Genomic DNA, 16,181 nt, shown 5'->3' with positions numbered 1-16,181 from the left:
TCTGCACAAAATGGCTAAGAATGTGCATAACACTCCCGTGGGCATAAATAATGAAACTAGAAAAAATAAGACAATGGGAATATTGATTAATTAGGGAAGTCATTTTGGGGCATCTGGTAATAAAACTCATCTATAATGGAAAAAGTCAGGCATGTTTGGCTTCAATTACTGGAAATGAAATTTCTTGAAGCGAATCCTTCCTTCCTGTCCCTTTCCCCACTTTTCCTTTTCCTTTTTGGTAATTTATGAGAGTCAGTGTAGTGTGTGAGGATGTGTGTGGGTGCGCATGCAGGGGTATGCATGCTCAGAGTGAGGTTGGTGATGGATTTAATCAGGAAACCTCACCCAATAAGATACAATCGATTCCTCCCGTTAACTCTTTCCGTTTCTCTAAAATCATACCACCATGTTTTACGTAAATGGTCTTGACAGGAAGGACCGTCCTCACGAGAACAGGAGAAGCTTCCAGAGGTCCTCTTAGCTGCATAGAAGAGTTGGACTGCTCAAAGAGAAGAAATGCCTACTGCTGTTTGGCTGCTGCAGTCATGGGCAGGAACCTGATGCCAGACATGACTGGATGATTTAACTCTCTCGAGTGGATGAAGCCATAATCGTTTAAATAATAGAAGGAAAAAAATAGATCTTGTTTAAAGCTTTCTAACTAATGCATCTAAGGGCTGAGTAGAAGGCTCAGTAAGTAAAGTGCTTGTCCTAAGAACGATGGCTGCTTTTTATCTCCACAATGGACATTTAAAAAAACAGGTATGCTGCTACACATTTACCATCTCAGGGCAGGGTACACAGAGACAGAAGGATGCCTGACACTCTCTGGCCAGCCAGCCTAGCCTGTGTGGTAAGTACAAGTCCTGTGCCAGATGCTGTTGCAAAAAAAGAAGAAAGGACATATGGTGGCTAAGAAATCATCTGAAGTTGACCTCTGACCTCTGTGTGTGTACACATGTGCATTTGTGTACAGACATGCGTCTGCACACACAGAAACACATACACATACATACATAAATCATTGCCTTTGAATTATGTGTACAACATAACAAATTCTACAGTGAAACACTGCATAAACACAGTTATTATTAACTAAGCAATATTTTTTGAAAATAATTGTAAATCAATACTTTTAAAATGTATGCTTTGATAGGCTATAGAGTGTGAATTATACTTTACATTTCACTGTATGTTTTCATTTTACTTACATGTCTCCATTAAAATTTCATAAATAGACCACTAACATTAATTATCAACTATTTATTGATAGGCAAACACATATATTAAGTTTTGGGCAAGGATTTAAAACCCATAATATAGACATAATAATATGAACAATAGTACATTCTATGAATCTCATAAAAAATAAGGGATTATCATGTAAGATGTATGATGATATGGAATATAAGGACTGATTTCAATTATTACATGATAATAGCTACTCAGGGAATATATGCACATGGCTCTATTCATTTTGCTAGACAGTTTTCTGAAAATTCTTCCTTAATATTTCTGGATAGAATTAATCTCAATCTTTTCCCAATGTTCTTTTGCACAGTAATATCACATTTTATCTTGTGTTATATTTGCTTATACAAAAGATGTCTCCAATACTCAATCATACTATACTTCCCTCTCATGGCAACACAAAATGATTCTTTATATAGATAACAGTAGCGTTCTAAATCTCTCTTCTTGGAATATATATTTACAGAAATCTCCCAAAGCTTTTCTCTCAACTTCCACATATTTGCTGTGGTATTGGTGCCTGCACTCACATACACATGCACCATGTACACACGAGCACAATAATAATAAAAATAATTGTATATGTCTTATTCGTATCTTCATTTCCTTTTAATTTATAGTTAACAAATAAAGAAGTATTGGTTCTTTCTGTACGTGATATCAAAAAGCAAATGCACATATGCATGTCCTGTCACCATAAAATAGAAGAGTATTTTACTGTGTGGTATAAGAACTAACATACTTGCCTAGGCAATTGCAATCTCCTGTTAGTCTCGTTTCACCACGGTTTTTCTCATAGTTTATTCTCAACTCTGTTGCTGGAGTCATTGCTCAGCATGCATATGTAGTCACACTGCTCCTCGGCTAGCTCTATTTATAAACTTCCTTTGACAGAGCACTCAGAATTTGGGATTGCTTAGAAAGCTTTCCATGCTTTTTCTTCTTGTCTATAGCCTCATCTCATTTTTCTCTACTTGACTGTTAATGAAGTCCTACAGGGTTCCATATCTCTGAGTCAAAAGCCAAAATGGTCTCTGTCTTCAGCAAGAGACTGTCCTTCAGGTCAAACCATAGACATCAGTTGCCAAGTTATTACAATTCATATTCTTAGCACAGGGTGAACGTTTCAGCATGCATGTGGGGAAGTCGATGTGCAGTCAACATTTTTTATTGTGCAAGGAGAACCATGCATCCTTCCCTTCCCATCTCTGAATAAATTCGGGAACTCATAATGGTTACACGCAAACAATTCTCAAATTAGAGCAGTATTAAAATTATATATGGAGGATTCAGTAAAATGGAGACTGTTGGGCCCCACCAAGATTATCTTACTTAGTCAGTCTAGAAAGCTATGAAGCATTTCGGTGGGTTTCTTATCAGTTCCCAGATGAGGCTGCTCCTGTGGGTCCAGGGACCACACTTGAAGAACCAGTGCTTTTAAGAATCTCACGAAAGGATTATGGGAGTGGGACTTAGACATGGGCAAATATGAGATCCTATGAGGTAATTTCTGCTCCTATCCAAGTTTGAGACATACTGTGAGCTGGCATACATGTTCTCACCTTAGACCATGGAGTATTGTTTAACTGGCTCATTAAAGTTTGTGACTATGTGGTTGTTTGGCTATTTGATATTTCTTTTATAAAGCTATTTATCTCATGAGTTAATAAGAATATATTAACATCTTTCTCAACTTCACGCAAAAAGAGACACTCAGTGGCTTTTTTTTTTTTTTTTTTGAGACAAGGTTCTCACTATATAGCTTGGGATGGACTGGAACTACATATACTAGGTAGGCCTTGAACTAACAAACATCCACCTGCTTCTGGCTCCCAAGTGCTGAGATTACTGACATGTGTCACCATGTCAGCCTTGGTAAACTTTCCTTTTTATTAAATCACTGAAATAATGGAATGTAGAGGAGGATGAATTGGTGAATAATTGAAAATTCAAATATTTAGTGTTGACAAATTATGTTCTTGTGAGACATAAAAAGTCATTCTGTTGAAATGATAGTCAGGTGAGAGGTAGAGTGATGGAAACTGATGGAATGGTAGAAAGTAGAGACAATAACTCAAGGCAGACTTTCAGGTTGAAGTAATGCCCAAGGTGACAAAATAATAATGTTTGCAATTAAGTTTTCCTTTTAAAGGCAATAATTTCATCTATGATATGTACTGAATAGAAAAGACTAGAAATAACAGATACATTGTTACTGGCAGAAACTGTGCTGATGCTATGAGGTGCTTATGTTATAGAAATGAAATCGAAGACAGAAATAGAAGCTTGACCTTGAAGGAACGAAAAGCGATCTCTTACTGGAACATCACAGGCTGAAAGAGTCTACAGTGCTAAGATGAACCAATGTATAGATGAAAATGAAAAGACTACTTTTCAAATGGGTTGGTTTTCTCTTTCACAATATTAGGTAACAGGAATTAGAAACACAACTGTATTTTTATTTTTAATAAACTTCATTTTTAATAGTTTCATGTTTGCCAAGTGAAGAGAAAGTCCCCATGTACTCACTCAGCACTTCCCCTCCCCTCAATTCTGTCATTAGCATGGCCTGTTGGCACGGTGCGCTGCTCACGGCTGATGAGACGACATTAACATCGCTGCGCTATCAGGCGAAGCCCACAGTGCATCCTGAAGCTGGCTCTGCGCTGTTCATTCTACGGGCTTTGACAGATGTATGATGACTCATATCCAGCATTACGGTATCATGTAGAATAGTTTGGCTGTTCTAAAGATTCTCTGTGGTTCACCTACTCACCGTCCTTCCCCCACCCCACCCGTGGGCATCTGGCGTCCACTGATATTTTCATTGTTTCCATAGCTTTGCCTTTTCTAGAATGTCACACAAATTGAATCATACAATATGTAGCCTTTTTCTGATTGGCTTCTTTCTCCTGACAATATGTAATTTAAGGTTCTCCCATCACATCTCATTTGAAATCTCATTTATTTTGCCATAGTTTATCCATTTACCTTTCTAAGCACATCAAATTCATTTTCAAGTATTGACAACTGTGAATGAAAGGGCCATAAATATTTGTATATAAATTTCTGAGTGGAATAGGAATGGGAAGAGCAGAACATGTGCACATTTTTGAAATGTTTCATAACCTTCAGAAAAAGTTGATGAACTCATTGGTGAACCTTCATGGTTGATCTCCTATTGTACCTAGTAAATAATCTAAGCTATTATGAGAAAGTATATTTATAAAAAAAATAGGATATGCAGTGTCTGGTGCTACCCTTTACTTCAGCCATTCACTGAGGTTATAGAATACATGCCTATGGACAGAGGGGCTAAAAAGGAATTCAGGCACATCACACATACACATACACACACACCTCTCCAGGATTATTTGATTGTTTTTAAGCTATTCATATATGCAAACTTGGAAGAATACTTTTATTCTACAGGTAGTATTATTCATATTTACTAATGATAATATAATTACATTAAGTTGACTGTCAAGTTCTCAGTATAATCTCATTACTTTAATATAAGGGTTCCAGGTTAATATATGTATACTTTGAATATATGTTTTACCAAGTCAAAGAACAACTCTTCAGAAACAAGTATACATGTTAACAATAATTCAACCAGAAAAGAGTGAATGCCAGAAATATAAATTAGAAGATTCATGAGAGAACAGTTTTGTTTTTCCCATTTCTATATAAAGGACTTTGTTTTACAAGCAAAGTAACAAATGGCTTAAAACAATCCCCTTGTTGCTAGGCTCTCAGATACCTAACAGCCCTTATGATTTTTAAGTTTAAGCATAACAGACTGAAATGTTATAAAGATGCTTGGTGAAAAGATGACTCATCACAAAAATGAGGATTTCTTTCCTTAACATAAGTCCTTGATATTGTATACAACAGACATAACTTTCCCTTTTAGATTTCTTCCTCTCAACCTTTGAAGCCACAACCTTATGACCCCAATTAATCTTATACACCCGCATATGCATGTGCACGCACACACACACACACTCACTCACTCAAACTCATACTGAATAAATAAATAAATAAATAAATAAATAAATAAATATAAAAAAGTTTAAAAATATATCCCCCAAAGATGTCTTGATTATAGATTATGTCTCTTATAGACAAAAGTTTCACTTATTCTGCCTGTAAGTTTTCAATATAACAAAGAATCATTTGTGTCATACACTCCAGGGAGTGTAACAAAGGCAGATTCACAATAAAGGATTTGGTTCAAATACTAGAGGAGTCAAATAGTGCAGACACCATGAGAAACAAACGAGAAGGGAGCAGAGAAATGAAATCTCAGAACATCTGTGAGCTATTCCTGTTTCATTGTTTAGTAGCTGAGTTGAGGCAGGTCACACCCACTTCACAGTTCCAGTTCAACGTTGGAAGACAGAGGAGTCTGATGCTTCTGTGTGTGTATGTGTGCCATTCGAAGTGTTGGTGGGGATCCTGCTATTGAATTGTATTACAATTTTAAATTTTTTCATTTCATATGTGGTATTTATTTGTGTTGGGTGGAGGGGGGAATTCAGTTAGAACCAAAGATGGTAGTCATCTGGATGCAGAGAAACAATGTTAGTATTAAAGCAAGTAAGGTATTTGCCTAAATAATGTGGTGCTTAGGAAATAGAATCCGTCAATATTTCATTTATTGAACACCCCCTACTCCCTGCCTATTGTTCTGTTTCTGCCCTAAAATTTTGCTGGAGATTTCTTAGACATCAGAGAAATATTAATCAAATTCACAGAGATTCTACCTCACCTTGGTCAAATAGAAGTCATTAGGAAGATAAGCAACAACGTAAAACAAGAGAAAGAAAGAACATAGATTTGAGTGGACAAGGAGGAGGAGGAGATCTAGAAGAAGTTGTAGAGGGGAAAAATATAGTCAAGCATACTGCATGAAAAATATTTTAATTAAAAAGAACAATTTTTAGTGAGGATGTTGGGGGAAGAAACCCTTATGTGCTGCTGGTGAGAATATAAATTAATACAATCACAATGGAAATCAATGTGGAAGTCCCTCCAGAAATTAAAAATATAACTATCATATGACCTAGCTATATCATTTATAGGAAAATAAATACCAGAAGGAGTCTAAATTAGCATTTAAAAGTGATACCTGAGAATTTATGTTTATTGCTGTACTCTTTACAATTTATAATTTATATATAGTAGCAATTGAATTTTCAGTCAAAAGGATGATGAAATGGTAGCATTGAATTTGCCTGAAAATGGACAGAACTGGAGACCATCGTGTTAAGTAAACTAAACCACACTCAGGAAGACAAATATTACTTATGTCTCATGCAAAGAACCTATATTTAAAGAATATGTATCATGTAAGAGAAGAAGAGGGACTATTTGGAAGAGGAAGCAGGCTAGAGTGGGGAGTGAGGACCATAGTAATGAAGGTGTGGTGGTTTGACTAGAACTGGTCCCTATGGGCCCATAGGGAGTGGCACTATTAGGAGGTGTGGCTTTGGGGAGTAGGTGTGGCTTTGTAGGAGGAAATGTGTCACTGAGATGGGCTTTGAGGTCTCAGATGCTCAAGCCAGGCCCAGTGTGGCGTTCTCTCTTCCTTCTACCCGCCAAACCTGACTTAAGACTCCCAGTCTTTCTCTAGCACCATGTCTGCCTGCATGTTGCCATGATTTCTGCCATGATGACAATGGACTAAACCTCTGAACTTCAAGGCAGCCCTAATTAAATGCTTTCCTTTACAAGAATTGCCATGGAAATGGTGTCTCTTCACAACAATAGAAACTCTAATGAAGACAAGGATATAAATCAGAATGGAGTATATGTTACACATATATGAAAAATGTTTTAGTTGTTTTGCTATTACTGTGGTAAGACACTATGACCAAGGATATTTATAAAATAAATTTTATTTGGGTCTCAAGGTTTCAGAGGGTTAGTCTATAACCATCATGGCATGGCAGACTGTCATGTCACTGGAGCAGTTAGCTAGGCATTCTCATCTTGAGACACAAATGCAATGCAGAGAAAGCTAGCTGGGAATGATCCTAGACTTTTGAAAACTCAAAGCCCATCTCCAGGGATGGATCTCATCTAAGTAGACCATACCTACTAGTCCTTCCTAAACTATTCTGACAACTGGGGACCAAATATTCAAATACATGAGTCTGGGGTGTGTGTGTGGGGGTATTATCATTCAAACTATCAGAGAAAGTGTTATATTGAAGACTATCATTTCTATAAAGAATAAAAGAAATAAGAAAAAAAGAAGAAAAACCTGTTAGAAGTAAAGATTAAAATCCACTGAAAATGTTAAGCAGATTATTAAAAAAAAAAAAAAAAAGAGTACAGAACCTGTATAGAAGACTACAAAATAAACTGAGGAAAATATACAGAAGACACATACCATTTTAATAACTCATCATTTTAATATATAATCACTTTAAGTATTATGTTTTGAATTGAGAATATTTTACTTAGCAGTGTCTTACATGTTAAATATTTAATAAAAATTCAATCTATTGTATATGTAATGAAAATATTTAACTTCTAAGCAGTGTGTAATATTAGTATTCAGTATTTTTCCTGTAATTTCAAGGTTTTATTTTAGATAATTCCTGATAGAGAAAACTAAAAAGAATGTTGTAGGTTAGTGCTGCACGCTGTCCATTTGATATGCTGCTGTCTGATTCTGTGTTATTCTGTCTGTGTTTACATCTAAATTACACATTTTGTATTGGCTTGTGTCCCAGCTCTTCACAATAATCATTAACTCATCATTTCAATATATAATTTTAAAATATTGTACCTGAATTTGAGAATTTCATACTTGCAGTTGATATTTTCATATTTCTGGTTGATACAATTATCCTAAGCTATTATTGAAATGCTCATCTGTGTTTGAAACATTATGTTGGCTAAGAATTTGAGGGCAATTTTGTCAGTGTTTTTCATAAGACAGGCCGAAGATAGATTTGTCATGTACTTCACGGCATATGGTTGAGAAATTTCTCACTGAGCATCAGAGGAATCCTACATCCAAGCACTAAATAAGAATACTCAATCATTGATTTTAGGTCAGACGGAGGCCTGCAATTAGATAGTTCTAGGACTGCTCTGTATATAGACTGGCTCTCAGGAAAGCGCTGAGGCATGGTTCTTCACATGGCTCTCTGATGGACTGAACACAGTAACCTTTGCCTCAATGCCAATCTAGAAAAGAAGAGAATCATGTTTCAGTTCCTCCTCCTCCTTCTCTTTTGGACTAGAGTGACTGATTTGAAAATATGTGATGTTGTTTAGGACACAATTAGTTTGATTTGTAATCATTCCTGTTGACCATTCCCTACTAAGGTCCGTTGACCTGTAATTTGAGAGTGAACAAGTGCCAATACATCTTCATGAGAAAGAAAAAAAAAAAAAAACACGAAACAAAAGAACCTAATTGTTCCATTTATATGGAGTGCTGAAATCACTGTCCACAGCGTAGCAACAGATTTATTGTCTTCTGACAAAAGTCTTATTTCAGAAACATTATTTAAAGATAGTGTAACAAACTGTCAAGTATCAATTATAATTTTCAGTGGCCTTAAATTTTAAAAAATAGAATTTTGCCTTCTAATCCACATGTATATACAAAAACTAAAATAGAATTAATCAATGTCTTTAATTCTTGTAGAAACGCAGCACTTGAAAAGTTTGATGAGCTGGGCATAGTGGCCTTTACCTGTAATCCCAGCACCTAGGAGGCAGAAGCAGAGGCTGGAGGATTGTGTACATTCTGGACCAGCCAGGACTACATAGTGGGACATTGCCAAAAAAATGTTTTTAGTATTTTTCATTGGGAATTGCTTTGCTGTATGCATGTATACATTTTCATGTTTGTGTACACAGATGTCTGAGAAGCCAGAGGTTGGCACTGGATATTTGCATCTGCCTATTTTTCAAAATAATTTTTAGGTTATAATATAATTACCTCATTTCTCCCTTTCCTCCAAATCCTCTCTAGACCCTCTCCTTGCTTTCTCTCACATTCAAGACCTCCTTTTTCATTAAATGCTGTATTCCTAAATACATAGATACAGCCTGCCTATGTTCTGAGACAACATTCACTGAGTGAACCAGACAACCTGGACAGAGTGCCTGAAGCACGTCTTTTTGTTTCTTCTTCCTAGCTCTTGAATCACATGCACACACAACACACATGCATTTTACATGAGTGCTAGAGATCACATTACTGCCTGAGCCATTTCACCAGCCCATAGAGTTGATTTTGTATTCTTGTCAAGATATAGTCAAAATTAAATGTACCTCATTGTAAAATACATATTTTATTATATATGTTGGTCTTTTCCTTTAAAGATGTCTTTATAAATTTTATGTTATGACCTGAGACAATGCATCTGGAAGTTTTACTTAGTCGATTTTGCTAGAAAATTCAGTGCTAATTAATTACCTGTTCTTACCAGTCTATCTCACAGGCCTGCAGAAACCTAATTGTTTCAGGCTCTCTTTCTTTTTGTTTTGTCTCTTTGATAACTTTGTCTAAAATTATAGCCGGAAGCCCTTTCTCAGACTTTTTTAAAAAATAGGCAAAGCTTAAATGTTTCTTCAGCATTTGGTGTTTTGTATGTTCTGAAGATCTGGACATGCTGAATGGCCATACTTCTTCAGTTCACTCTTGCATGGATGTGTGCTTAAACATGTCTGCTTGTTTGTATCTTTGAGTGTTTGTTTATAAATGTTGATATGTATCAGAACAAAAAAAAAAAAAAAGGAAAAGGCCACAGAAGTAACAGGAAGTTCAGACTGGGAAGCTTCAGGACATCACATTGCATTATATCCTTTCATCTTACAACTACACTTTTGGAGTTGGTATAATCATCCTTTCATTTCATGTGTGTAGAGAGATGCACATAGTAATGTTATTAGATGAAGAACAATGCACTCAGTTAGAACTCAAGCCATATGCACATGTTAGTATGAATGTCTAGTGTCTAGGACTAAATTACCCGTTGTTGCAAGCCCTAGATGGATAAAGGACTGGATTCCTATATATTTGTGAATGCATGATTGACACCATCCTTTTAAAGAATACTCTATTTCCATAGAAAATCTTTTATAGAAACTTAACTACAGTCAGAGTTTGGATGCTTATAAAATTGAGCTATTTTTAGAAACACAGAAAATGCTTTTATCCATCTAATTTTTAATCAATGAAAGAAATCAGCAGACCAATAAACTGATAATATTCATGTGATGATAGTTATGAATATATGCTAGATAATAAATTATATACATATATACACATATGTACATATATTTCTGGTAAATGTAAATCAATCAGATCAGTACTTAAAATACTTCAATAGGGAGTCAATAGAAATAACTACTAACCAGAACGAGAGATTTTTAAATGAATTTCCGTAAGAGTGAATTCTAATTTTTCAGTAAGACCTTAAATATTTCTTAAAGACAAAAATTGGTTATGAGGTCTGTAAGTTTCATAAACTAATGTAAGTCATGAGCCATCCACCACTCATCCAGGTTCTTTACTGAACACAGTCCTGAATTTTAAATATTAATTAAACCGTGCATTTGATCTTTTTTGTTTTGTTTTGTTTTTTTGTTTTTTGTTTTTCTAGACAGGCTTTCTCTGTGTAGTTTTGGTGCCTGTCCTGGATCTCACTCTGTAGACCAGGCAGGCTGTCCTCGAACTCACAGAGACCTATCTGCCTGGCTCTGCCTCCCGAGTGCTGGGATTAAATGCGTGCACCACCACCGCCTGGTGCATTTGACCTTTCTTAAATAACTTTAAATAAGCTTAAAGATATCTAAGAACACATGAATTCTGATTGTGTTAAGATGTCCTCTACAATTCTGGACAAGTGTAATGTATCTGCTCTGTTACTCCTTGAATGCCTTTGGTTCTTATGCGATTTGTTTTTTCAGAATCTGAGTATTTCATTCAGATAGATTTAAATATTGGAAATACTTTCTTTTCTTCCTTTTTTCTTTGATACATGGTTTCTCTGTGCAGCCTTGGTTCTCCTGGAACTCTCTTTGTAGATCAGCCTGCCCTCAAACTTGGAGATCTGCCTGCCTCTGCTTCCAAAGTGCTGGAATTAAAGGCATGTGCTACAATGGCCTTCATGGAAGCATTTTCTTATTACTAAGATTAACAGTAAGATATTTGTAACATGGAGTTTCTTATCATTTCACAGACCACTAAATAGTTATACATTATCAAAAGCAAGTAAAAATGATGCTGATATTGTGGAAACACATTAGAACACACAGAAAAAGGCCTGCCCAATTAATATATATAATACCCTGTGAAAACTACCTGTGTAGTATGCCTCTGCCTGATCAATACAGAATTAAATGCATGACGTAGCTGAAGGGATGGCTCAGTGGTTAAGGGCACATGCTGCTCCTACACAAGACCTGTATTTAGTCCCTACTTCCAGGTAGGACAGCTCGATGTCACCTACAACTCCAGTAGCGCTGTTCCAGGGGATCAAAACCTCTGACTGCCACAAACACGGACACTCCTGTGCATTTACCCACACACATGAACATAATTAAAAAATAGAATATGATCTGAGTTACAGGCATGCCTGGGTTACATTCTGAGACCCTTTCACATGCAAATCAAAGGGGTTGCTGGATGTCTGTCTGTTTGTTTGTTTTTGTTGTTTTTTTTAAATAAAAGGTAATGAATAAAATACGCTTCAGAAACTCCCAGTAAGTAAAATAGTTTAAAAGCACAGAATATAAATATTTTAATACATATTTTGAACCTGAAAAATTTAATATCTGGTGAAGGAGTCAGACTAAGACGTTCATGCACAATGGAAGAAGTACACTTATCTATGTCTAGAAGTTTGAATTTATCTTCTCAGAAACAATGAATAAAATGGATTTCTCTATATTAAATGTCATTCTGTGCTCTCGTGCAACACTGCTCCAAGTTTCAGCATGCGTGGAGAGGACATGGAGACCAGAGTAAAACATTCAACAGGAGCGCATGGGAAGGAGCAAGGGAGCCATGAGGCTCAAGTGAGAATCTAGCTCTGGTGCTAACGGAAGGCATAGGCAGTACTGGGCACCCACACTGCCTTCCTTAGGCTAACGTGCAATCCCAACATTGTAGGTGAATCGCATTTAACCAAGACCTCTAAGTCTTAAAAAGCATTACAGAATTTACTCTAGAGATGCCCATCTGCTACTTCACTGATCCTTGCTGATGTACCTGCTAGAAACTCCCAAACCTAGTCTTCATGGCTATCCTTTGCATTCTGCTCCTGTGATGAGGATTCTTCTCCATTTAGATTTAATGCTTTCAGGGATGGTCTTCATCCAGTTTGGTCTGTTTTCCACACACCTCATCAGTTTTCTCTTCTCTTGTTTGTATAGTCCTTTTCTCTGTGTGACCTCACCTGCCTCTGACAATGAATTCCATCTAGCTTGTCTCTAAGGAGAAATGAAACAAAATGAATCACGCTTGTTATTGTCTCCGCCAGACCATCTCTGTTCCTCCTAATTGCTTTTTATTTAAAAATTTACACCATGTCTGTTATGCTCATTTACTCCTTCCTATTTATTACTCAGGTTTTGGTCTTTGATCCTGAACAAGCAGTCAATTGTCTCAAAAACTCTTTTTAGCTAACAGCTGAAATCCTTGGGTCTTTCCTTCCACAGTCACACTACCTGGAGCTTTTGTCAGAGTCGCCGTTAAACTTTCCCTTCTCTCCCCTCTCAGTTCCTTGATATCTGGGCATTCTCTAGATCTGCTATCTCTGTTTCTGCCTCTTCCATAACATTTCTTTGTCTGCTTCAATATCATGAGTATCTTCCATGTATTGCTCCTTGAGCACGTTGTCTTCATGTTACTCTTTAGACATCCATTGAACGGGTAGATAGAAATCAGAGTCTCTTCCTTACTCCAGAACTGTGTTTCTAGTGAATGCTTAGAGACCCTAACCTATTTCTAGGCTGGTGACTCAATCAAACCAATTAATGTTCCCTGGCAAAACCCATTGATGCGTCTTTGCTTGTATTAAGAACATTGGCTTTCTGCTTATCAGCAATGTTAAAAAGAGCAAGGGCAATACAAACAAGCAGAAAATGTTCTTTGTTGTGTAAACTCAAGGCTCTGGAAAGGGCACTCACTTCCCTTTTTCCTTGCTCAGTCTTCTGGGAAGCTTATGTAAGAAGTATTTTTCTATGGATATGATGTCTGTGGGATCTCTAGAGACAGGGAAGTAGGAGTGAAGGAAGGAGGAACCCAGAACAAGAGAAGGGTTGGTGGCATGAGAAGGAGAAGGAGAGGGAAAGGAGAGGACTGGAACCACAAAAGGAGATGAAAGAGAGGGCCGGGGAAAAGCTGCAGAGAACACAGCAACAGAAAACATTATTTGCTCTTGTATACCCAGATTCATGAAGCTAACGTATGTCTTATAGAAAACAGGGAACATTCCTCATGGTATGTACGTGGTGTAGTAGTCAGTTGTTAACCCAATACTCTAGAGTCACCTGGAAAGCCCGGCTCATTGAGGGATTTTCTAGAGCCCATTGGCCAGTGAGCATGTCTATGGGAGATTATTGTCATTCTATTCATTAATGTGCGGAGACTCACCCAGTGTCAGTGTCAGTCTTCTCCAGGCAGAGTGTCCTGCACTGTTTACTAATGGAGAAGGAATGCGAGTGCAACCATTCACGCATTCTGTCTGTTTCTGATTGTGAGAATGATGTCATCAACTCTCCAGCTCCAGGCTCCATGGCCTCCTTCGATGATAGGTGGTACCCAAGAATTGTGAGCCAAATAAATCCCTTCACTTTTAAGTTGCTGTTATCAGAGTATATAGTCATAGTAATAGGAAATAGAACTAGTACACATGATATATTCATGAAAATATTCCTTGTTTTCCATCTCTTTATGGAATTATTGCTGTTATTTGGGGTGGTATAACCTGTTAGTAGATAACCAATGGAAAGATTCAGTAAAAGTTTTCAGTAAAAATTGTATGTGATGAGTTCATTAAAATATTTTCACTTGCCAGGCAGTGGTAGCACCTGCCATTAATCCTAGCACTTAGGAGGCAGAGGCAGGTGGATCTCTGTGAGTTCAAGGCCAGCCTGGGCTACAGAGAGTTCCAGGAAAGGCTCCAAAACTACACAGAGAAACTCTGTCTCAAAAAAATTTTTTTTTCACTTAATCCACACCCTGAAACCTGAGCTCCGTTCCTGAGGCTCATTGAGACTCTTTATTTGTTCAGACTTCTAGTTTGCTGTGCTGCTGTTGTTATAAAACACATTGTGATTTTTCTTCTCTATAAATAGCTTGCTGGGACATCAATATTATGTATTTTCACAATAAACATTGTCTTCTTTGCTACTAAATCCCTTTAAAAACAACCAGAGTTCCCTGGTTGATAATCTTCCAAAGGCGCTTTAAACTGAGATGCCATTTTCAGACTCATTAGAGCAAACGAAGACATGTAACAGGAACCTGCCACTCATCATCAGCTGGTACTCGGAGGAAAAAGCAGGCCCTTGAATGTTTTCCTGCCCAATAACACTCAAATTGGATCTAAGGCTTATCTCTGTGTCCCTAATGTGCTTTTAGAACCACAAGTGTCCAGATGTAACATCAAACTGTAGGTAAAATTATAACTGAAAAGAAATTTAGTTACATGGGCTTCTTCATGTTTATTTCAGTCACTGGTACAAATATATTGAATCTAAACAGCAGCTGCAAAAATGTCAAATACAGATCAATATACCACATGGAGCTTTGAGACACATTAAGGAATTGATTGCAAAGGGCATTCTTTATTGTAATCACTTGGCTTTAACTGTCTTTCATCTGTTTTAAGTAGTGTTAATTCTGAAACATATCTCTCACTGCATAATAATTTTGCATGGTAAAATTAATGCATCTTAACTAATTATATCACTTCCCACTTTCTTTCCTCCAGTCCCTCCAACATTCCCTCCCTCCATTCCCACCCATGTCTCCCCCCCTCAAAGTAGTAGCCATTTTTTCTTTGGTTGCTGTTTTATATGTGTGTATGTGTATGTATGTATACATATATATGTATGCATATATGTATATGTGTGTGCACAAATTTATAAATACAAACTGCTCAGTCCATTTTTGGTGGTAGTGTATGTATGATTTCAAGGCTGACCACTTATTTTGGATAATCAATTGGAAGGTCCATCCCCCCGAAAGAGGCTAATTCTTCCTCTTTCAGCAGGCGGGGGGTGGGGGGGTGGGGGATGGGGGATGGAGCACTATTCGTATCATCATTGTTTGGGTTTTGTTTATGAAGCCATTTCTAGCAGACACAGTCTAACAGCAGACTTCCTGGTATTTTGGCTCTTACAGTCTTTCCACCCTACTCTCCTACAGTGTTCCCTGAGCCACAGATGCAGGAGCTGCTGCAGATGTGTCCACTGGGGCTGGCCTCCTCATAGCCTGGCGAGCTCTCCATTGTGTTGAGCTGTGGTTTCCAGGGATGTTTTCCATTTGCTATTAGGAGAAGCTTCTCTGATGAATAGTGATGGCTTCACTTATCTATAGGCATGAGGATGAGACTCACATTGTAGTTAGGGATTGCACTTGTCTATCAAAATAAGGGTAGTAGATTTGCTTCTAAATCCATGGCTTCACTAGCCCCAGTAGTTGGCTAAGTTTCCAGCACCAGACATGATTTCCATCCTGTTGAGAAGTCCAGTCAGCTGTTCATTGTCCTCATGTGAATGCCCCTTATTGCCCCTTTACAGATATCCAGCCCTGCTGGTCACTGTTGCTATTCATAGGGGTCACAGCTGGATAAGGCTATTAATTGCTTCCCTCCCTTAGAAGCATGCATAGTAATTTTTCGTACTATGTAAGCTAGACCACAGAAACAAGGCTTTCAGGTTAG

The sequence above is a fragment of the Peromyscus maniculatus genome, chromosome 14 (assembly GCF_049852395.1).
Source record: "Peromyscus maniculatus bairdii isolate BWxNUB_F1_BW_parent chromosome 14, HU_Pman_BW_mat_3.1, whole genome shotgun sequence".
In the NCBI taxonomy this organism is placed as follows: domain Eukaryota; kingdom Metazoa; phylum Chordata; class Mammalia; order Rodentia; family Cricetidae; genus Peromyscus; species Peromyscus maniculatus.
Note: the sequence above shows the minus strand (reverse complement) of the source record.